This window comes from Dendropsophus ebraccatus, chromosome 4 (assembly GCF_027789765.1).
Source record: "Dendropsophus ebraccatus isolate aDenEbr1 chromosome 4, aDenEbr1.pat, whole genome shotgun sequence".
NCBI classification, from domain to species: domain Eukaryota; kingdom Metazoa; phylum Chordata; class Amphibia; order Anura; family Hylidae; genus Dendropsophus; species Dendropsophus ebraccatus.
Genome location: NC_091457.1, coordinates 118,581,031 through 118,604,746, shown reverse-complemented (window position 1 = coordinate 118,604,746; position 23,716 = coordinate 118,581,031). Strand labels below are relative to the sequence as shown.

General features: G+C 44.0%; 1 protein-coding gene across 11 annotated transcripts in view; it reads right to left on the bottom strand.

The window, feature by feature from the left end:
- The window catches only part of FOXP1 (forkhead box P1), a 576,401-nt gene that overhangs the window by 450,034 nt on the left and 102,651 nt on the right, over window positions 1–23,716 (bottom strand). The gene's annotated exons all lie outside the window — the stretch shown is intronic.

Sequence of the window (23,716 nt, the reverse complement as noted above, 5' to 3'; positions counted from 1 at the left end):
TAAAATTTTTGACTTGTCTCTGTGACATGTCAAAAGTTTCTTTATAACAATAGGTACACTTTAAAGGGATATTCCAGCACTGATTAAAAAAAATTAATCAATCATAAAAACAGTTTTTACATTTACCATCCCTCCTGAGTCTGTCTCCGTTGGAATTTTCTGCTGTTTGCAGGTCCCTGAAGCTCCAGTTGGTGTCTTCATTTTTGTCTTTGCTTCCTGGTCTGGGCTTTCCCATGATGCACTTTGTCTCCTGTGATGTCTAACTGACTCTGTAGAACTGTTAGATACCTTACAGCTAGCTCAGCCAATCAGAGCTGAGCAACCAGAGTCATCTGACAAGGGGAGGCTGGCTTAACAGGGCTTAGACCCGCCTCCCTCTTGATGATGTCACTGTCACAAAATGGCTGCCACAGAGCAGCCTGGGGTCAACAGTCATTAGATAAGAATGAGTTTACTTCACTTCCTGGTAAGGGGTCGGGGGGGGGGGCGATAGGGAACAGGGGCAGATAGGTGATTGAATAACTTTGTAATGTGTCTCAATTACTAGAAAAAAAGCTTTTCGCTGGATTACCCCTTTAAGGCTAGGTTCACATCTTAGTTGTAGGCTGCATTCAAGGCTACATTGTAGATTCTGTTTAGCAGCAAGTTCTGTTAAGCCCTTTGCAGTTAATACACAAAAATAATCTAGAATAATCTAAAAGTTACAGCCGGTATTATGGTGTGTGATGAAAAATATTCTACTGATTGTTAATGGGAACAGTCAGCAAGCATGCTCATCTTACATCTTAAAGGGATAGTGCGGTGTTTAACATTTATTCACTAAATAACACACATTACAAAGTTATACAACTTTGTAATGTGTGTTATTTAAGTGAATGGCCCCCTTCCCCTTGTTCCCCCCACCCCGGAAGTGTGGTGCAGTATACTTACTCAAGTGCTGTCCACCTCGGACGCCATCTTGGGTCGACAAAGTCATCTTCGGGAGGCCGGCCGAACCCCTGCAGCCGCAGCAGAGGGGGGGGGGGGGGGGCGGCAGCAATTGAGTAAGTATACTGCGCCACACTTCCGGGGGGGGTACGAGAAAGGGGGTCATTCACTTAAATAACACACATTACAAAGTTGTATAACTTTGTAATGTGTGTTATTTAGTGAATAAATGTTAAACGTCGCACTACCCCTTTAACAGCTAAGGCTACATATTCTTTCCATTCTGACACAGTGCTCTCTGCTGCCACCTCTGTCCGTGACAGGAACTGTCCAAAGTTTTTCTATGGGGATTTGCTGCTGCCCTGGACAGTTTCTGTCAAGGACAGAGGTGGCAGCAGAGAGCACTGTCAGACTGGAAAGAATACACCACTTCCTGCAGGACATACAGGAGATGATAAATACCAAAATGTTTGAGATTTTTAAGAAGTATATTACAAATCTATATAAAACTTTCTGACTTTCTCCGGAGTACCTCTATAATGCAAGGTTATTGTTAGTTTTTCCAAAATCATATTAAGATGAAGAAAATTATTAATGACTATTGATGCATTTCAGTTCTGAAGCCTAAAATTGTGAATGTCACCAAGAAGTGCAACACCTAAAGGCACAAAAAAATACAGTGGTCAGCTGTGTTTTCTATAGCATGGATACACACACAGCAGACAGGTGACCAGGATGGAATGAATTTCTACTGAATTTCTATACAGACTCAATATTGATTTTTTTTTCCAAAAGGTTCTTTGACATCCCAAAAAACTGTAGAAAGTGAAGATCCTTTAATTATTAACCAGACAGGATCTCTCCAGGAACAGCAAAACACAGGCACGTTTCTCTTCTTCTTCTTCTTCTTCTCTGGCTTACAACAATTGAGATTTTTTTTTTTTGCCTTTTGGAAGAATGATCAAACCAGGGGGTGGGACGGCATATCCTGCGTTAAACCGCATCCTGAACAAGCACCACCATGATTCAGTGTAAATAAATATTCTCTTCTTGCAGCACTTCCGTCAACTGTCATTGACTTGGCTCCAATCACCTTTCAAGTCCAAACAGGAAAACAGAGCAATGCAAGTGAGATGGCAGATATGAGGCTTAATTTGCTTTTCATTGCGGATTTCACTGGCGTTGGACTTCCGATTCTCTGGCTCTGCCAGCTGCCGGGAATCACTCCTGGACCTGGGCTTTTCCTCTTAACCTTTCTGATTGTGTTATTATTGTGGGCAAGCCCATTGGCTCTGCTGTACAGAACGCAGATCTTCCCTTTCCTTGGCAGCCAACTCTTCACACTCAGACAGGACTGACTGCAGCTGGCAGGCTGGCTGCCCCTGATCACTGACAGTGCGGCCAGCTCTGGCAGCTCATTCTACAATTTCTGGCCTCAAACACCCAAACAAGAATATGACACATTCACTGACAGATAGCAGAGGAATCATTATCAACATGATCTCCTTAAATATCACTTTTACATACGGCTGCAGTTTACCATTGGCAGATATTATAGACTATTTTAATTCATATTTTTAATAAAAAAAAAATATTTTGGATTATATAAGGATATTCATATGGTCCAACAAGTGGCTGCATCCACTGAGTCTATACAACAGGTGCAATCCCTGTAAATCTGCCAGCTGTTGATAGGCAGACGGAAACAGACTTCAATAAGGGATCCTGAATTGCCACAATTTTTCATGTATTGGCCTCTGCCTGCTTCTCTTCAATGGGAAATGACAAAATAGACAGATGGGGAGAACAACGGAAAGTTTGACTTGTGTGATACATTACACCATAAGAAGGGAAATGTGAATAGGATATATCAATATGAAGCTATAAATAAGAGCTACGGTATTATTTCCCTCCACTGAATCATACTACTACTACTACTACTCCTCTATGTGTAAGGAAGAATTGCAACTTGTATAATGGAATATAACATTCCCATTATGAAAACAGATACAATAGGTCTCAGCGACACAGGGGTTGTTATATTAGGATAAGCCGTGTCCATTTGGCCTATTACAGAACATGGACATCAGCTTGGATGGGAGAAGACACCTTTAAAGGGGTACTGCGGCAAAAATCTTTTTCTTTTACATGAACTGGTTTCAGAAAGTCATGTAGATTTGTAATTTGCATCTATTAAAAAAATCTCAAGTCTTCCAGTACTTATGAGCTGCTGTATGACCTGCAGGAAAAGGTGTTTTCTTTCCAGTCTGAGGCTATGTTCACACTACGTATTTTTTCGTAAATCTACGGCCGTTGTTGCACAGTGCAACAGCGGCTATGATTATTACAAAAAGATGCGTTACATTGCTGTCTATGGGATCCCGGCCAGAGTGTATACATATGGTAAACGCTCCGTCCGGGATCCCTAGCGGCGCTGCAAACAACTGACATGTAAGTTTTCCGCAGCTGTTATTCAGTGAATAGCAACCGCAGAAAACCATGTCAGTGCACATTATGGAGCGAGCGGCTCCGGCTGCACACTCCACAGGGTGCTGTGGGGAGTTCTGATGCGGGCGCGCACAGATGTGCTCGCATCAGAACTTTGAGGCAGAAAGATCATCTGGATGAGCTTTTCAGAGACCGGCCGTTCCGTGACCTGGCAAAGCAGTAGCAAATCCCCATAGAAAACCTCTACTGCTCTGGACAGTTCCTGTCTCGGCCAGAGGTGGCAGCAGACAGCACTGTGTCAGACTGAAAAGAAAACACCACTTCCTGCAGCGCATACAGCAACTAATAAGTATGGGAAGACTTGAGATTTTTAAATAGAAGTAAATTGCTAATCTGTATAACTTTCTGAAACCAATCGATTTGGAAAAAAAAAGATTTTTGTCAGAGTACCCCTTTAAATATGGATGAACTAATAACCTAATTTATGAAAAGAAAAAAATTAAATAAATTCTGAAGGTCACTTGTTACTAATTTGGACTATGGACTAATCCGTAACGATACCTAACATTTTTAAGGGTATATTCACACGGGCGGGCTCGCAGCGAGATTCTCGCTGCGAGCCCGGCAGGTCCTGGCAGTTCCCATACACTACATACTTGCTGCGGTCTAAACGACCGCAGCGAGTATGTAATTCTACCGCCCTTAAACCCTTCTGCTCCCGCCCGGCTCCCCCGCTGTAAGCATACTTTACCTGTCCTTGCTGCACGGGTTCGGCGTCCTGCTCTCCCGCCCGGCCAATCAGTGGCTGCGGCTGGGCAACACACTAATTGGCCGGGCGGGAGAGCAGGACGCCGGACCCGTGCAGCAAGGACAGGTAAAGTATGCTTACAGCGGGGGAGCCGGGCGGGAGCAGAAGGGGTTAAGGGCGGTAGAATTACATACTCGCTGCGGTCGTTTAGTATGTAGTGTATGGGAACTGCCAGGACCTGCCGGGCTCGCAGCGAGAATCTCGCTGCGAGCCCGCCCGTGTGAATATACCCTAAGGAAAATTTTAAGTAATCTTTGATTATTATCTGAAATAGGTTGCAGCTGATGGCTTGCTCCACTCCACACTTGGTTTCCATTTGGTAAAACCAAAATATGCTATTTAAACCCTAAGCATCACACCTTAAAATAATGGTCTTCATGTCCAATTACACTTGTTAGTCCGAGCTTCCTTTTCTCAGACTCAGGAGCACGTAGCCTATAAGTCATCGGCGGCTGCCTTCAGCAAAGTCCAATTTTTCCACAGAACAATCCATTCTGTAAACACATCAGCCCCATCACCAGAAGACATGCAGCTATTTTGTTTATTAACTACCAATCATCCCCTGCGACAAAAAAATGACCCATCTGCCGTATTGCTACACAGCGGTTCGTCTCTTCTAACCTAACTTTTAAAGATAAATCAAAATAATAGCAAAATAAATATTAGACAAAACACAGGTAGTCTGATTGTTCTGCTGTCAAATACCGTGACAAGAGAGATTTAATGAGGATAGCCCAATATGTGGGAACATTTGCCTAGAAAATATATTCCGGGCTGGGGTTTTTTTTTCTATGAACAACAAATGAAAACAAAATTATTTTTGCCTTCACTGCATCAAAACAATCAACAAGGAAAAAACGGAGATTGCGTGCAAAAGCTTCATCATATCACAGTATAGGAGATGGAGACAGGATGCAAAGATAAAGAACTGTATTGCCCATAGGTCTATTCTGTGAGACCAAAGGCATGATGGGGTACATTAATGAAGACATTGGGGGAGATTTACCAAGCAGTCTTATCCTAAAGGCCCTATTACACGACATGATCGCAGTTATGGACGATAATCAACTAATGGTGCGTTTACACAGACAGATTTATCTGTCAGATTTTGGGTGCCCAACCCAGGAATGGATTTAAAAGGAGGAGAAATCTCAGTCTTTGGCTTCACAAATCTGTCAGATAAATCTCTTTGTGTAAATGCACCATAACCGTTGCTGCAGTTTGAAATGTTGAAAGACAATAACTTAGATAGCAGCCACCTGCTGCCATCGCTCCGTGGAATAGAAGTGGCAGCAGCAGACTGCCACCATCCTCTATGGGCTGCATGGACCATCTAGCGATCACCCGGCAGCCCACCCCCCCCCCCTCCCCGCAGCTCCCCGGGGCCCCTCCCAAACTCACCTGCTCGCTGCCGCTGCGTGCAATAGAGGTGGCAGCGAGCGGGGACAGAGGAGCAAACTAGCACTGACAGCGCTCGTTTGCTCCTCTATGTCGCCCTGTGTAATTGGGCTGTAAGAATGTCCCTATTGCCCATAGCAACCAATCACAGCTCAGCTTTCATTTCACCAGAGCTCATGAATATTTGAAATGGCAGTTGTGATTGGTTGCTATGGGCAACAAGGACATTCCTAATTTAAGGCTGCTTGATAAATCCCCTCCATTATGTAAAAAATTTACACACTTTGGGGGAGATTCATCAAACATGGTGTAAAGTGAAACTGGCCCAGTTGCCCCTAGCAACCAATCAGATTCCACCTTTCATTCCTCACAGACTCTGGAAAACGAAGGGTGGAATCTGATTAATTGCTAGGGGCAACTGAGCCACTTTCACTTTACACGATGTTTGATAAATCTCCCTCTTTTTGTTTTCTTAACGTACATAATAATGTGGTTGAACAAAGCATGCTGAAAGGGAAACAACATTCTGGCAGACATTGTTGCAATAAACTCTCTTATCTTTTAATAAACTTTTCTATGTTTAAATCAATGTTATAAATATGGCCCCTAGGTGTCTCCATTCCTGTAAAACTGTAGCCCATGCTCCCTCAATGCCAATATTTGGTCTTTTCTCTGTACAAAAAAAGAGGCCAAACACAGGAAGTCCCAGTCCTTTGCGCGCTCACAGACATGGCTTGGTATTTATTGACAGACATTCCTGAGTGCACACGCAGCTGAATGTCCACATCAGCGTTTCCCAACCGGGGTGCCGCGGCACACTGGGGTGGCGGGAGAACCCGCCAGGGGTGCCGCGGGATCCCTGTGGGAAATGTGACACTGTCTCTTTAAGCATCCCGAGAAACTGCGGCCGCGCAGCTTCTCGGGATGCACAGATCGCTTTATTAGCTCATGGGGGCACCTCTGGGGGCATTATTAGCTCATGGGGGCACCTCTGGGGGCATTATTAGCTCATAGGGGCACCTCTGGTTGCATTATTAGCTCATGGGGGCACCTCTGGGGGCATTATTAGCTCATAGGGGCACCTCTGGGGGCATTATTAGCTCATGGGGGCACCTCTGGGGGCATTATTAGTTCATAGGGGGCACCTCTGGGGGCATTATTCGTTCATAGGGGGCACCTCTGGGGGCATTATTCGCTCATGGGGGCACCTCTGGGAGCATTATTAGCTCATGGGGGCGCCTCTGGGGGCATTATTAGCTCATGGGGGCACCTCTGGGGGCATTATTAGCTCATGGGGGCACCTCTGGGGGCATTATTAGCTCATGGGGGCACCTCTGGGGGCATTATTAGCTCATGGGGGGCACCTTTGGGGGCATTATTAGCTCATGGGGGCACCTCTGGGGGCATTATTAGCTCATGGGGGCACCTCTGGGGGCATTATTAGTTCGTAGGGGGCACCTCTGGGGGCATTATTAGTTCGTAGGGGGCACCTCTGGGGGCATTATTAGTTCATAGGGGGCACCGATGGGGGCATTATTAGTTCATAGGGGGCACCTCTGGGGGCATTATTAGTTCATGGGGAAACCTCTGGGGGCATTATTAGCTCATGGGGGCATTATTAGCTCATGGGGGCACCTCTGGCAGCATTATTAGCTCATGGAGGCACCTCTGGGGGCATTATTAGTTCATGGGGGCACCTCTGGGGGCATTATTAGCTCATGGGGGCACAGCAGGGGATCCTACATACAGGGGGCATCCCACATTCCTACTCGCCTTACTGCACATAACACCAAACAGCGCAGTTACTTTGGGAGCCTACAGGAGGGAGAAAGGATAGGAAGTTGCTAGAAATGTGCAGAGCCTAAATTGTTTGTCTCGCAGTTTCTGAAAAGATGAAACGTAGCTGGAAGGAATCATCATGGAGGACTGGATGGAAAGGAAAAGGGAAAGTGACGACTCAGATCAAAGAAGACGTCACCTGTGAGTCACTGTATGACTGTTTTCTTTTTTTGTAGAACATTATTAAGTAGGGGTGCCCAGAGCTAATTTTTTTTCCAAGGGGTGCCCCGAGGTGGAAAAGGATGAAAAGCACTGGTCCACATTGAGCTGTGCATGAGTAGAGCAGAGATTCCTGGGGGGGGGGGGGGGCTAGCATTGTATGGTCAGCCAATTATTGTCTCCTTGTCATGCTGCGTTAACACGTAACGATTATCGGGCAATTTGCGAAATCGAACGATAATCGTACGTGTAAACGCAGTGAACGATCAAACGACGAACGAGCAATCATCCGTTTTGATCTTTCCACATGTCATCAAATCGTCGTTCGTCGTTCGCAAAAAATTCGCCAATCGTTCCGTGTAAACAGTCGTCGCGCGATAGTCCGGCTGCCCGCCGCCCGGCCCCCAGTCCGCAGCCCCGCCCCCCGCTCATCCGCAGCTCGATCGCCACCCCCGCCGCTCTCATCGCCGCCGCCGCTCCGGTCGCCTACCCACCCCCCGCCGCTCCGATCGCTACCCCCGCCGCTCCGATCGCTACCCCCGCCGCTCCGATCGCTACCCCCGCCGCTCTGATCGCCACCCGCCGCCGCCGCTGCGGTCGCCACCCCCCCACCGTCGCCGCCCCGATCGCCCCCGCCGGCCCACGATCATATGTTACCTGCTCCACGCAGCAGGTCTTCAGCCATCCCTGACTCCGCTCTTCAGTGCACTGATTGGTTGAAGAGGTGAGCCGGGAATTTCAAACGGCTCCTCTTCAGCCAATCAATGAAAGACAGCACTGATTGGCTGAAGAGGGGAGTCGGGAATTTCAAACGGCTCCTCTTCAGCCAATCAATGCAAGGCAGCACTGATTGGCTGAAGAGGGGAACCGGGAATTTCAAACGGCTCCTCTTCAGCCAATCAGTGCTGAAGAGGAGCACTGATTTGAAATCAGTTTGAAAATTCCCGGCTCCCCTCTTCAGCCAATCAGTGCACTGAAGAGCGGAGTCGGGGATGGCTGAAGACCTGCTGCGCGGAGCAGGTAACGTATGACCGTGGGCCGGTGGGGGCGATCGGAGCGGCGACGGCGGCGGGGGGGTGGGACGACCGGAGCGGCGGCGGGGGTGGAGATCGGAGCGGCAGCAGTGGGGGGGGCCACCGGAGCGGCGGCAGGTGGCGATGAGAGCGGCGGCGGCGGCGATGAGACCGGCGGGGGCGGCGATCGAGCCGGCGCAGGGGGCTGCGGATGAGTGGGAGGCCGGGCTGCGAGCGGGGGGTCGGGCAGCGGACGGGCCGGGCTGCGGATGCGCGATCGCAAAACGATTTTTCCGTACGATATATGGTACCGTCTAAGCGGTGATCAATATGAAAAAAAAATAGTTACTCCGACATCGTTAATCGTACGATCGGGCCAATTATCGCTTCGTGTAAACGCACCATAAGTATGCAGAGATGATAATATCATTAACAAAAGTTAATAATAATAATTAGCCTCAGTTGATATACAACCTGCATGATGAACAGATGTCCTTTCTTGCGTGAGTGTGCAAAGGAATAGGGGGTAGATTTATCAAACTGGTGTAAAGTAGAATTGTCTTATTTGCCCCTAGCAACCAATCAGATTCCACCTTTCATTCCTCACAGATTCTTTGAAAAATTAAACATGGAACCTGTTTGGTCGCTAGGGGCAACTAAGACAGTTCTACTTTACACCATTTTAATAAATCTCCCCCTAGGAATTTCTATGTTTGGTGTCTTTTTTTGAACAGAGAAAACAACGAATATCGTCATGGAGGCAGCATGAAGCACAGTTTGGCCATACGTATAACGCAGATTTAGTCAGAGAAAAAATTTCACAACAGGTTCGCTTAAATTTACAGATTGTAAGCCAAAATTGCCATAACCAGCCGATCATTGTTGGCCATTCATTCTTGTAAGTGAATGGCCAGCGTACTTCACAGAACTGATTTAAATACAGCCAAGAAAACCTTTGGATAAAGATTGCGGAGGTACATGGTGTGGTTTAGAAAGTAGATTTTTTTTTTTTTTTTTGATACACTGCAAAACTGCATAGTGTTTAGGGTGCCAAGTGTTGGTGACAGATTGCCTTTAAGCAGTGCCCAAGGCACTTGAGGTTTTACAGGAAGCTAAAGAGCCTTCGCTTTGGCAACTAAAATCACAAACCCCACTGAAGTGATCTCAGCTATGCCTACAGGGAAAATCATAAGATAAGAACATCCCTTTAATACTACATCAAGATCCTCCATATTGCCCTATATAACAAAAGGAATGCATTTTACTGAATAGGCAGGGACATAAGAAAGGGTTTACTATAGGAGGGGGCAGACGCTAGTTGCCCCTGGGACTGGTGCTTGAAGGTTTCCAATGGTTCCTCAGACACATAGGAGAATTGGAATTTTATGAATGGCATGTGACAATAGGAGGCCCTGTTAGCTACACCTGTGATGGGGGACGTGGTATTCTTTGCCATAAATAGAGAGGAGCGTGACTTGAGCATGCTTGAGTCAGATCACTCTGCACTTAAATACCAGTGGCTGACAAAGTTGGATGCAGCCTTAGGGAGTCCTGGAAAACATGAATACAGCCTATGACTTTATCTAAGTTTTCCAGGACTCCCTAAGGCTGCATCCAACTTCGCCAGCCACCGGTATTCAAACGCCGAGCGACTCGACTATGCTCAAGTCACCCTTTTCTTTGTAGGGTATGACTTTCATGGCCTCTTTTAATAGTTCCTCTTTGAACACCTACGTAGCTGAAGATGGGGGTCCCCAGTCATTTTACCTCTCGGAAACCTCCTCTGGCACTGCCCTATTAATCTATCTACTCTTTATGGAAAACCTTAGCATGAATAAGACTTGGAAGCACAGTGGGCATTTAGCCTTTCATTGACATCCCAGGTCAGTTCAAATCTGCAATCCAATCAAACTCAAATCTCCAAATCCTCTTGTCAGCTAGCAGTACTTTCAGATGTCGGATTCTTGTGCGAAGATAACTGCGTCCAATCGCCCCCCTCTCCCGCCCGCTCTTCCCCTTCCTCCCTCCAAGCAATGCTTATATTGTTTTATAACAGTTCAATGAGTAGAGTTCAGAAATGCAAGCAGCTGCCTGTGACTGTGGTCGGTCTGTGTTACGCACGGGGTATAACCATTGCCCACCAGGGTTGAAGCCATTCACTCCATGGTCTTGCTAGAAAGGCTGAGAACTGGTCTTTGTACAGAGCAGCACACTGTCTGCTAGATCTAAAGAGGGTGATGTTAACGGATCAGTCCCTTTATAAAAGGATTGTGAAATGCAACTCAAATATGTCCATGTTACGCATGTGGTTACTCAACATAAAAGCGCAGATAAACCTTAACACACAGTCCTCATTCTCCCAGAGCTTCTGAAAGGAGATAAAGGACTACTGTATAATAGGCATCTTATAGAGTTTTTATATGCTTTAAATGATGAACATTCTTTTCAACTTTTTTTTTTCCATCTTTGAAATACTTCTCTATTAGGTCCTCCGGGTATTTGAACACTGATATGAATGCCGTGAAAAGATTCCCTTATTTAAAGAGTGGTAGTAATCTAATTTTTTTAAGGGTCTTAAAATCTCATTGTTAAAATACTTGACAAGGGGGGAAAAAAAAAAATTGATAACATTTTTGTAGTGTCTTTGATTGAAACATAGTAACGCATTATACTGTTAATTCCAAACAGGGTGGCAAACACGACGGAGGACTAAGCTTTAGTGAAATAATAGAAACAAAAAAATTATCATAAATAGATATTTTTACTGTTAACATGTTATGGAGGCTGTTTCATGAGGACCACATCCACATGCCCCTATTCTATTTGACAGAATACTTTGGCAGACCCAATGTGTCCATACATTACATGGACAGCAATTTAATTCTATTTAATTCCACTGATTTTTAGGGGTGACAGAAGCCAGTAAAGGACTTGTCTTTCGAATACCAGATAGATGATTTGGAGGTCAATGGGGTCATTGACTTAATTCGTGAATAAAGTAGTACACCTCAATCATTCATCGCGTGTACAGTGGATGTAGATGAGATCTATATAAATAGATGATAGACTCTTAAAGGGGTTGTCCAGAGAGCAGAAGACAGCTAAAGCATTTTGCTCCCCTATGCTCACTTTCCGAGTTTACACGTTCACGGGACGATTATCGTTCAAAAAATCGTTAGATTATTTGGATTTGAGCTTTAATTTTTACGTGTAATAGCAGGCAATGATTAAACGAGAAATTGTTGATCGTTTGATAGAATTTGGACCGAATTTTTATCGTTAATTGTTCACAAATCTTTTCAACATCCTTGGGTGTAATAACATGTCGTTCACTTGTTCCCTAGTCTATCAAAAGGACGAGCGCAAGAACGACTGCAAGTAACAATCATCGTCCTGTGTAATAGGGTGTAACTGTAGATATCTGACCTTCTGCCTACACTAGTTCGGGGACCGCAAAATTAGGTGGTATGAGTCTATGTCTCTGGGTTGAGCTAAATAGTAAAGATTTCCCCAACTATTCGAGCGTAGTGTCAGTAAAGTACTTCGGCTTAGTGCATCTTTGCTTTACTGGGGATCAGTCCCTCTTTCTCTCCTTAGGGGGGGCTGTCCTGGCTGAAGAAGATCCAAGGCATTAACAAGGGTTGGTTCTAGACTTCTGATTACCACACCTCTAGGGTTCAGCACTGCATACTGGCTGTTAGTCTCCAAATGAACTGGATCAGAACTGAACTGAACCGCACTCCACTAGGTCAGAACTTAGACTCCCAGACTCCCATCTTACAGGAAAACCCTACCTTATATAGGCTAAACCTTTGTTAAGTACAGCAGCTGTGCACAGGGGAGAGTGAGACACCTGGTGGCTGAAGTGGAGATCACAGCTCACAGCATTTGGAGTGGTGACACCTGAGAGAGTTACATTCTGACAGGCGGTTAAAACCCCTGTACACTACACATTGGGAGGGGGGGGGGGGGGAGTTTCAGTGACAGTGAGCAGAAGGCTTTACCCTTTTAGGTCCCTATACACATTATATTTCTGGCGGGCCAAACCCAACACTCGCGGCAGTACAGAAGCTCTCTTGACACAGCACCAACAGATTATGTCAATGGAGAATGGGGTTGGGTGTGATTGAAAACCACTGCCTGACCCCTTGTTCCCCTTTGTTGACTTATGGATGCTCACTAGAAAATACACAAGCTACATTTTAGTGTCTATACTGTCACTGCTACATTGGTCCTCCGCAGTTTTATTAAACCAAACTGAGAACACAAATGGGTAATCTTGGTGTTCCGACTATGTTAAACTGTATATACACAGACATCTGCGGAAGACAGGCGATTTGGGAAAAGAAGGAATTTAGTCAACTGTTAATAAAGAAACTGCACTTAACTGCACTCGCCTAGATTTTCTTTTTTTTCTTTTGTCAGATACTAAAATTTGGTCTTTTATTCTAATTTGTTTCTATTTTCTGATTGTAATGTTTATTTATTTCACTTTTTGTACATTGTTATGGGGGCTGCCATCTTGCCTGAGCTGTTTTTACCAGCATTTGGTTACATGCTTTATAGCCAGAATAATGGACATAGACCACAATAGACAGACTCTGTCCCCTTGAGATGAATGTGAAACATCACTGAGTGTGCTTTGTGACCTTTGAAGGTCATTCCACAGAGAGCTGCTATTGTCTTGTATTGATGTTATTTATTGTTGTCACCTGATGCTGTAATTCTGTACAGATCACTTTACAGCAGCCCCCGCGTATCCCCACAGACAGAGCAGGAAGTCTCAGCTAAAGGCCATAATACACAAAGGGATTATCGGCCGTATTCGGCTGATACTGGGCGTTACGGACGATAATCGCTTTGCGTAATAGAAGATCAGCCAACATGCACGATGTTGGCTGATCATTGTCGTTCAACAGGCTGAAACGCCAATGATCAGCCTGGCAATGATCTGCTGCCGACGCTCTGTGTGATAGGAGTGACGGCAGCAGACCCCCGCTGACTCCTATGGGCTGCCCGGATGATCTGACGATTGCCCAGGCAGGGCAACAGCGCTTCTTAATTCCAGTCCTCAGGCCTCACCAACAGGTCATGTTTTGAGGATTTCCTTAGTATTTCACAGGTGATATAATCATACTTAGTCCATCAGGTATTATCACATGTGTTCTTTGTATGGGAAATACTCAAAACATGACCTGTTGGTGAGGCCCGAGGACTGGAGTTGAGAAGCACTGTTTTATAATATAGATAGAAAAATTACCAAAAATTCTTAAAAAATGTGTTTAACATAAAAACATTAGTTAAACAATAAGTCATTTTCTGATGACACATTCCCTTTAACAGAACAGCCCTTTAAATTCTTTCCTACTCCAGGTGATACCATGGTCAGCAACCATTCACGACCGCAGTAAATTGATATGTATTCCCCTCAATTAGTCGATGTGGAGCGAAGTGAAATAGTCACAATTCATGGATGTCGCCGAGACATCATGGATGAGTCAGGAGCAACAGGTTCAAAAGTGTAAGAAATAAAAGAAAAAATGTGCATGGAGCAAATCAGCCGGTGGAACATATTTTTTCTCTCCTGTATATAAATAGTAGTTCCAGAAATGTAAAAATACAGAACAACGCATTCTGCACAGATACAGTGTTTGACACATTGTTGGATGCATCTACTAAATCTATGTCTTGAAATGGAATTTGGGAGCCTGCCATGATCAAGAATATGTGAACAGGCCTTTTATTTTGTCACATTCCAACTAAAAATAAATAATAAAAATTGCAGATAAAGGTACATGGATATGAGAAGTTAATTACGATTCAGCAGGGGTCAAAACACGTCCCGTATAGTACACGGCACGCGGCCGAATTAATCTACAGGCTACAGCTGGCCATATACAGCAGAGCGTGGATCCCCTGGTGATCTCATGTGTATTGGGTCACCATGACAGGCGATGGCAGGAAACAGCTGACCCCAACACATTATAAACAAGGAGAAGCCATGTTTTTCTTCTAAATGACTGACAGAAATACTATTTGTGAACATAGCCTTAAGGCCCATTCACACTACGGAATCAGTGCCAAAATTCCACGCAGAAGCCCCGTGCACAGACTCGGCTCCAAATCCTGCTTGCTATCTGTTTGAATGGGAGGGCTCGCGCTCCTCCGCTCTCTGCGCCTTTCTGCTCAAAGAATTGACATGTCCGTGCGCTGGGGTTTCGTACAGAATTTTGTTGCCAATTCCGTTGTGTGAACGGGCCCTTAGACTTTTTTTTAGATTTTGTTGGGGGGACATACTTTAACCTCTTAAGGACATATGACGTACCGGTACGTCATATGTCCTCACTTGCACTTCAAAGCGGGGCCGCGCGGCGGCCCCGCTTTGAAGTGCCGCGATCCCGGGCGCCGCGAGTAGCCCGGGACCGCTGCTATTAGCGGGCACGGTCTGATCGCCGTGCCCGCTAATTAGCTAATCGGAGGCAGCTGTCAAAGTTGACAGCTGCCTCCGATTACCGGAGGCAACGTTTCCCTGGTGTCTAGTGGGGGAGATCGCTCCTCCGGGACCTTGTCCCGGAGGAGCGATCTCCGTTACTGATGCCGGCCGGGGACGCGTCCAAGATGGCGCCGTCCTCGGCTCGGCACTCGTTCGTTTTCGGCTGCAGCAGCCGAAAGCAAACGAGTGCCGATCTCATGGATCTCTGCAGCATATCTATGCTGCAGAGATCTCAATGAGAGATCACAGTGTATATACTAGAAGTCCCCCAGGGGGGCTTCTAGTATATGTGTAAAAAAAATAAATAAAGTGTTGTTAATAGTAAAAAGCCCCCTCCCCTAATAAAAGTCTGAATCACCCCCCTTTTCCCAGGTTTTAAATAAAAGTAAACAAATAAATAAATAAATAAACATGTTTGGTATCGCCGCGTGCGTAATCGCCCGAACTATTAATTAATCACATTCCTGATCTCGTACGGTAAACGGCGTCAGCGCAAAAAAATCCCAAAGTGCAAAATTGCACATTTTTGGTCGCATCAAATCCAGAAAAAATGTAATAAAAAGCGATCAAAAAGACGTATATATGGGCAATCAAGGTACCGATAGAAAGATCACATCATGGCGCAAAAAATTACACCTCGCACAGCCCCATAGACCAAAGGATAAAAGCGCTATAAGCCTGGGAATGGAGCGATTTTAAGGAACGTATATTGGTTAACAACGGTTTGAATTTTTTACAGGCCATCAGATACAATATAAGTTATACATGTTATATATCGTTTTAATCGTAACAACTTGAGGAACATGCATAACAAGTCAGTTTTACCCCAGGGCGAAAACACATTTCCCCCAAATAAAAGAAATGCGTTTTTTTTTTTTCAATTTCACCACACTTTGAATTTTTTTCTGGTTTCGCAGTGTACTTTATGCAAAAATTCAGCCTGTAATTGCAAAGTACAATTAGTGACGCAAAAAATAAGGGGTCATGTGGGTTTCTAGGTGGAAAAATGCAAGTGCTATGACCTTTTAAACACAAGGAGGAAAAACCGAAAACGTAAAAACGAAAATGGGCCATGTCCTTAAAGGGTTAAAGGGGTACTCCAGAGGAGTATGTTATAAAAGTTCTTCAATCAACTGGTATTAGAAAGTTATACAGATTTGTAAATTATCTCTATTAAAAAATATTAAGTTTTCCAGTACTTATCAGCTGCTGTATGTCCTGCAGGAAGTCTGACACGGTGCTCTCTGCTGCCACCTCTGTCCATGAAAGGAACTGTCCAGAAAACTTCTCCTTTCATGGACAGAGGTGGCAGCAGAGAGCACTGTGTCAGACTTCCTGCAGGACATACAGCCGCTGATAAGTCCTGGAAAACTAAATATTTTTAATAGAGATAATTTACAAATCTGTATAACTTTCTAATACTAGTTAATTGAACAACTTTTATAATATACTCCTTCTTTACAGTTCTTTACAGGGACAGAGGTGGCAGCAGAGAGCACTGTGTCAGACTGGAAAGAAAACAGCAGCTGATAAGTACTGGATTTTTTTAATAGCAATAACTTTCTGACAGCAGTTGATTTAAAAATATTTTTCTTTCTCTGGAGTACCCCTTTAAGCCTATGTTGGACTGCAGCATAAGCCCTATTTGGCACGTAAATAGGTAAAAGAAAGGTGTCGTGTGAACAAAGCCGATGGATTCTATTCTTGATTTTATTGAAAATGCTGCAGCTTTTGGGCTGTTTTTATGGAGACAAAGCCTTACTGTGAATAGGTACAGTAACAAACCAACTGACTGATAAAAAAAATTCTTGTTAATTGTTTGGATGTCTCACATAATCTCAGATCATTATGACTTGTGGTATGTAAACATGAATCATTTGATCGATGGGCTACATGTGACATTATTAAATAAGTGACTAAACAATTAATTTAGAACGATTCTTTAAACAATGAGGGTATGTGTAAATGCTGACAGTGATCTTATCTGTGATCACTGATACAATTTATGTGCTAGTGTGAATGGGCCTTTGTTCCTAAGACATGAGACAGCTGAACCTACCCATTTCAGCAGTACTGGTCGACCACCTAGCGCACAGGTTTCAAATTCACGGCCCTCCAGCTGTTGCAAAACTACATTTCCCATCATGTTCAGACAGCCATGTCAAGGCATGATGAGAGTTGTAGTTTTGCAACAGCTAGGGGACCCTGATTTTCACACTCCCGATCGAATGTTTATAGGGTGATGTTGATGATCACTGATCATCATTGATCAGACATCTTCAATTTCAACTTTTTGATCCCTTTGTTCTGGCAAAGTAAAGCCACTACCAGAATTGTCTGGCAGCTGCTTACATGAATTTTTGGCTCAGGAATTTGGAGATCGTAAGAGATAACTGGGCTGACAGCTATCTTATGTGTATGCTTACCTTAAGTACTAGGCTGTGGGTAGGTAGGTAGATACATAGACAGAGCTATAGAATATGTTACCGCTATAGAAAGCAAAAATAAATTGAAAAGGCAGCTGGTCAAGCAGGAGGCAGAGATCAAATTAATGCTTTATACATGCACGTGTTAAAAAAAAAAAAAAATCCAAGAGGGACAATAAAGGAGCTTGTGCTGCCTGGTTCATAAAGCATCCCCATCCTCTGATATATAAAATGTACTGCAGTCGATATACACACACACATACAGTATACATATCCACTTTCTGCTACCGCAGGTTCAGCAATAATAAGGGTGGCAGGGCAGTCTAATATTGTTCTCTGCTAACAAAAGCTGACTCTCCTCTTTTCTTCTCTTTTGCCTCATTTAGCCGTCCTCACTAAAGATTGTTCCCAATCAAGGTTATGGAGCTGAAAAGGCTCGACTTTATTTGAAAGGTATAAAACTGCTTGGATAAAAAACGCTTTGAATCTGAAAGCACTAACGTGATTGTCAAAAAAAAAAGAAAAAGAAAAAAAAAAAAGGCATTTTAATCTCAGCAGAAATTGAAGCAGTTTTTTTTAAATTTCCTGTACAATGTCAATAGGGCCCAATGTTTTGTTGCTTTGTTTCAGGAATAGCAAAGATCTAATTCAGACGTTAGTGAAAAACCTATCCAGCGAATAAACCTTCTATGATCGCACCTCGCCCTTTAAAGCTGACCGTATAGATGACGCCTTTATGTGAGAGGTGACAGTGTCTTAAGGATAAGTGACAAGTATGTCCCCAATATTTGTCTCTTCTGATCAATAGGGCGTTCTCATGTTCTCCCAATAGCTTGATAAAAGTTTGAACCTCAATAATAATGATGTGTCATTGTTCATGTGTTTGAAGCAATATTAATGCATTGTCTAGCCCCACAGAAAGTCGGTGTCCTTGCTTAGCTGTATTTGTAAATGGATTGCGGGCTTCTGTATGCTGAAGTACTATCGTAGGCGCTTTGAATAGGGTTCCTGCTTGCAGGAGAAGAGGGTGTCAGTCATCAGAGGACATTGCACTGGGAGAGCCCTTCACTGAAGTTGTGGCACTTAGGCATGGGACCACATCAGAATATTAGGCTAGAGCTATCCTTTGGTAAAAGAAGGCTGACATTTAGCTGTAACTATGCACTGGTGTAACTATAACCCACAGAGGTTCCAGGCAAATCAAAGAGCAGAGACTAATGTAATGCTGCAAGAAATGCCCAACCATGGGCAACCCTGTAACCCAAAGCAGCAGAGACAGTTTGGTCCATAAACCATCTTGAATGCACCTGACCCCATGGGGGACTAATGGTGTACCTTACACTCCTATAGGCCATGGTAAAAGACTGCTATAAAAGGTAAAACTTGTGGCACAGCAACCTTCATGGGTGCATCAACTATGAGTCAAAGTAATAAAAAAGAAAGAAATGGCAACTGCAAAATGTATAAAATGTTTAAGTGAATTGTTTGAGTCTTTATGCTTTAGTTACATTTGGCAGAAAACTTCCCACTCTGGAGGACCCAACACATGGGTAGCCTATTGATTATAATTAGCACTGTGTAATGCCCCATTTATCCTGTAGAGGTGCTGCAGCAGAATAAAACACTTGAAGATTGTAGCGGATCATTGCAGAGCCCCAGCAGTCGGATACCATGTGACCATGTTATTTTCAGGGAACATTTCTCACAAAAAAAACTTTATGAATAAGGAATCTTAGGATTAGAAACGAGCAAATTGATTGGACAAACTTGAGTTTGATTGGTTTTTACTTATCAGGTGCCACTGTTATCCTACAAGAACGCTATAGCAATCGACCAAGGCACCAAATATGCAGTGAAAGGCCATATTTTTAATAGCTATTTCCAAATTGTCAATGATGGATTATCATTTAATAATACTGGCTATTTCATGGAATGCTTCTAGAAGAAGCAAAAGTTACAACAGCACCTGAGCCCTCCTTGATAAGACCCAAAGTCACCTCTGCCATATGGTACGTCATCACAAGGGCAACACCATTACAGATTCTTCATGAGGACCATAGGGCTTGAAGTTACACCTCCTAAATGGTACAGGTGTCATGGAAGCAGTAGTGCGGAAGGAAACTGGGAGATAAATATGTCAGCGTTGGCTGCCATCGATGAGCACTGCTGCATCTGTGACTGCAAACAATAGGGGTCTCCCAGAACAGCTTTAATTCTTTGAGAACATCCACTGGTGGAATTACATTTCGTTGCCAATTCTATCTTTGGGATGAGCTTCAATTACACAAAGGCGAATGAGTTTAACGAGGCTGCAACACACTGTGAGAGAATAAGTAATTAATTCAGACTTGCTACAGTGTTGTCACCTTTAGTAACCACATTATCACATCCTAATAAGGTTAAAAGGGACACCCACACCTCGGCATGAGCCTTCATTGAAGCATGTGTTGCTGCAAGTGGAGGCTCTCATTACACGGCTCTACACATAGAAGGATGAACATACAATTAGCGGTAATGTGTAAAGATGTATGAATGCACAGAACGGCATGATTTCAGTACAACTTATGGACATAATTAGGCAAGTCTGTAAGAAAAGCCACCTTTCAAGCTTTGAGCATTGAAGATACAACCACATGGCCGGATCACAGGAATATTCTGGACAAATCTGTGCTTATGCCTATTGGGGAGGAGAAAGAAACTGAGACATAGAGAGCACGTCTGTATCATGCTCCACCCCTCAGGGTCTGCACAGATTTTCCTAAAGTGTTTCTTTAAAGAGGTTTGGCCATCACAGACACTTGGCCCATGTTCAGTGAATGGAGCATAGATGTCTTATTGCAGTGGGTTGCTAGGACTCCTTGAGATCTAAAGAACAGGGCTGTACTTACCTATCTTCTGCATCCCTAAAGTCACACTCTCAAGATTAAAGGGGTTCCCAGCGATCAGACCCCACCCAGTGATCAGACATTTAGCCCCTATCCTGTGGAGGGTGGATAGGTCGGTAGTGGATAAATATCTATATTGGTAAAAACCCATTAAGACCCCAATATTCCCCTGGTCAGTCAGCTGTACAGAGAAGATATAACCCACTGTGTCCTCATCATTCTCAGTACGAGTCCAAGAGGTTGTGCCCTCATGCTCCCCTGCACACGTCCATGGTCATTTTTACAGTCAGGAAAGCCTGATCAGGAAGACTTTTAGGAGGCTTCAGGAAACCATTAGTATTTCCTGATCGTAAAAATGCTGGAGTAAAAAAATCATACTCACCTGCTGCAGACTGCAGTAGTGACCTCCTCTAGCTTCTCCCTTTGTCTTCGAGCTTTGCGAGCATGTGCCGCAACCCTGGGGGGGCGGGGGGGGGGGGGGAAGTGCCCTCTTGTAGCCTGAGGTATAATGCTGCCTTCTGCCAGAAGAGTGGTTGACAGGGTCAGGGGCAAGTGGCTCATGGCCCTGTCAAACACAGCATCGCATTTAACTGCATGCTCTCCTGATTAAGAGCGCACACAGTTAAAGGGCCATTGTTAGCATCTGGAATTTCGGACAGTTTCTGGATGTACATCCGGAGCTGTCCAGAATTCTGGATGCCCCCAAAGGGTTCTATGGGGCATCTGTGTCAGAATTCTAGACAAATATAGGACATCCTAAAGGGTGTCTGTGCACAATAGAACCCTATGGATCAGGATTTGTTGCCTTTGTCGATTGCTATAGGTTTCCTATAAGAGGAAAGTGGAACCTGGAAAGTAAAAAACAATCAAACTAAAGTTTGTCCAATCAGTTTGCTAGTCTCTAAAGTGTGAAGGTTGCCTTACCGATTATAAAATAATGTTCAATCTAGTTGTATATCACTACTTTACCAGATCAGAAATATTAGTTTAAACTACAAGGGCTATTTAGTACTGTAGACTGGTGGGCACCAGGGTGAGGATATATATTTTTTTTTTTCATTCTGTTAATAACAACCAATAAAAACTGATTTAAAAAAGTGGGGTACATGTATGACGATATTAGGGCATAAGTCTTTAATAAATGTGCCATCTTCACTTTGCCGCTCCCCTTCATCCAATTAGACATAAAAGTAGATAAAAAAATTGAAAATATAATGCTTGCCGTGCACTTCATCATTTTTGTGTGTATTTTGCCCCCTATGTGTTTTAGATGAAAAAGGCGCCGGAATGACTGAAATTGTGATCACAAGTAAATCTATGATCACATCTGCCAGTGCCTGATGCTTCAGATTTATTTACTACTGTGAGCTAGATGTTACACAGATGTGGAGCACCAGCATTCTGTATAATGGCATCCTGTATAACCTCGGCCCTAACCTAAACCCTTCAACGGAGCACCATGATAACAATGGACAGATTTACAACCTGAGAATGGAGGATATAAGGGCTACTCACTGGCAATGCAACATCTACTCCAGGTTCCTTTCTGTTCTGTCTCAGGCTTTACACTACACTCTTCCTGAAATAAGAGGCAAGCAGCACATAGCTGGTGACTACAAGCAGGGCCAACCACACAAACCTGCTGAAGGAGCTATTAATGGCCTGGCACCTAACACTTGTGATTACCATAAGTTCTAAGGTTATCCTAGGAGGAATATTGAAGCCGGGTTATTGTCTCCACCAGTGCTTGGTGGCAAAATTTTACAAATGTGTCGGACAAGCCCAGTCTTTGCTATAAAATTTTGCTACGGTACAAGGTGAAGGGGCAGTCACTCCAGGACGTTGGCAGATAAAATATAACTTTTATTCATACATCGAAAAACTAAAGTGCATGATAAGACCTACGCGGTTCGCGCGGCTGTGCCTATAAGTTATAATTTATCTGCCGATGTCCTAGAGTGCCGGTCCCTTCACCTTGTACCATAGCTACCTTCTGCTCACAGCGTCTGAACAACACTCGGGAGCCTGTGCACCCTCCATCTGTATAATCTGCTGCTGTTTGATCATGTCCTTCCACGTCCAGACACCGTTTGAGCGTGACGTCAGGGATTGACAGAAGCAGGCCAGAGCACGGACAGGTAAAGTATTGACCGGGCAGCAGTGGGTTAAAGGGGGGGGGGGTTTACATACTCATAGCGAAATCTAAAATCCGCTGCGAGTACGTAAACCAATACAGAATGACAGTACACAGGATTGCACCAGATTTTGCTGCGGAACTCGCTACATAAAATCCGCTGCGACTCCAGTATATGTGAACATAACCTAAAGGTTTTATATGGAGCTGGAGTCTTTTATTCAAGTGTTGAAGATTTTTACCAAACCCTGACCTACACTTAAAGTGGAATTGACAACTCGCAAACGTATCCCCTACTAATAGGATAGGAATAAAGATGATGGGTAGAAGTCTAACCCCAAAAACGAAGTGCATCGCATGTGCACAGCCAATGCCCCAATTATTCTTTATGAGGCTTTTGGACATTGCCAAGTTCAGGGCTCAGCAATGTCCAGAAGCTCCATAGAGAATGAATGGAACAGTTTACTCTATTTGTTTAGGGGACGGTTTTCTTATCAGCTACCCTATTCTATGGAATAACTTTGTATTTTGGGAATACCCCTTTAAATATGAGACAAACTATGGGGTCTGCCAAGTGATCCCCTTTAAAGGGCCTCTTTAGATGAGAATTACAAATTGAGGGCTTGCTCTGAATCCACTAAAATAATTTATGTAAATCAGCCCGCCCTAATTAAAAATAACCCATAGAAATAAATTCAAGGACCTAATTTCTCTGTCGCCCTTCAGCTAGACAGCCGTACTATACAGCTCCACCGCTCGGCCCCTCTTCCCATATGTATTACATGATTATATATATTATTACTGATCCGTCTATTTCCTATACACACAGACCGAAAGAAAGCCGCAATCGCCAGGCAAGACTTTGTCATCCTCTATTTTACTAGCTTTGCCTTGCTGTACCCAAATTACACGGGTGTAATTATTTTGACAACATAATGAAAAGAAAATTGGATTTGGGCACTGCAAGTTTATCTAATAATTCTATTTCTTCGCAGACTTCACAGCACTGACAGTCACAAAGAGACCTGTCCATTCCAACAGGGAAATATTTGATTTTTTTCCACGCAGAACATTATTTATTTTCTGCAAGTTGCTATTATCAGAGCGGATATGATAGCCGAATATAAAAAAGGAGAGGGAAAAAAAAAAAAAAAAAAAAAAAATCAAGAAATTCCGGTGTTTCAAA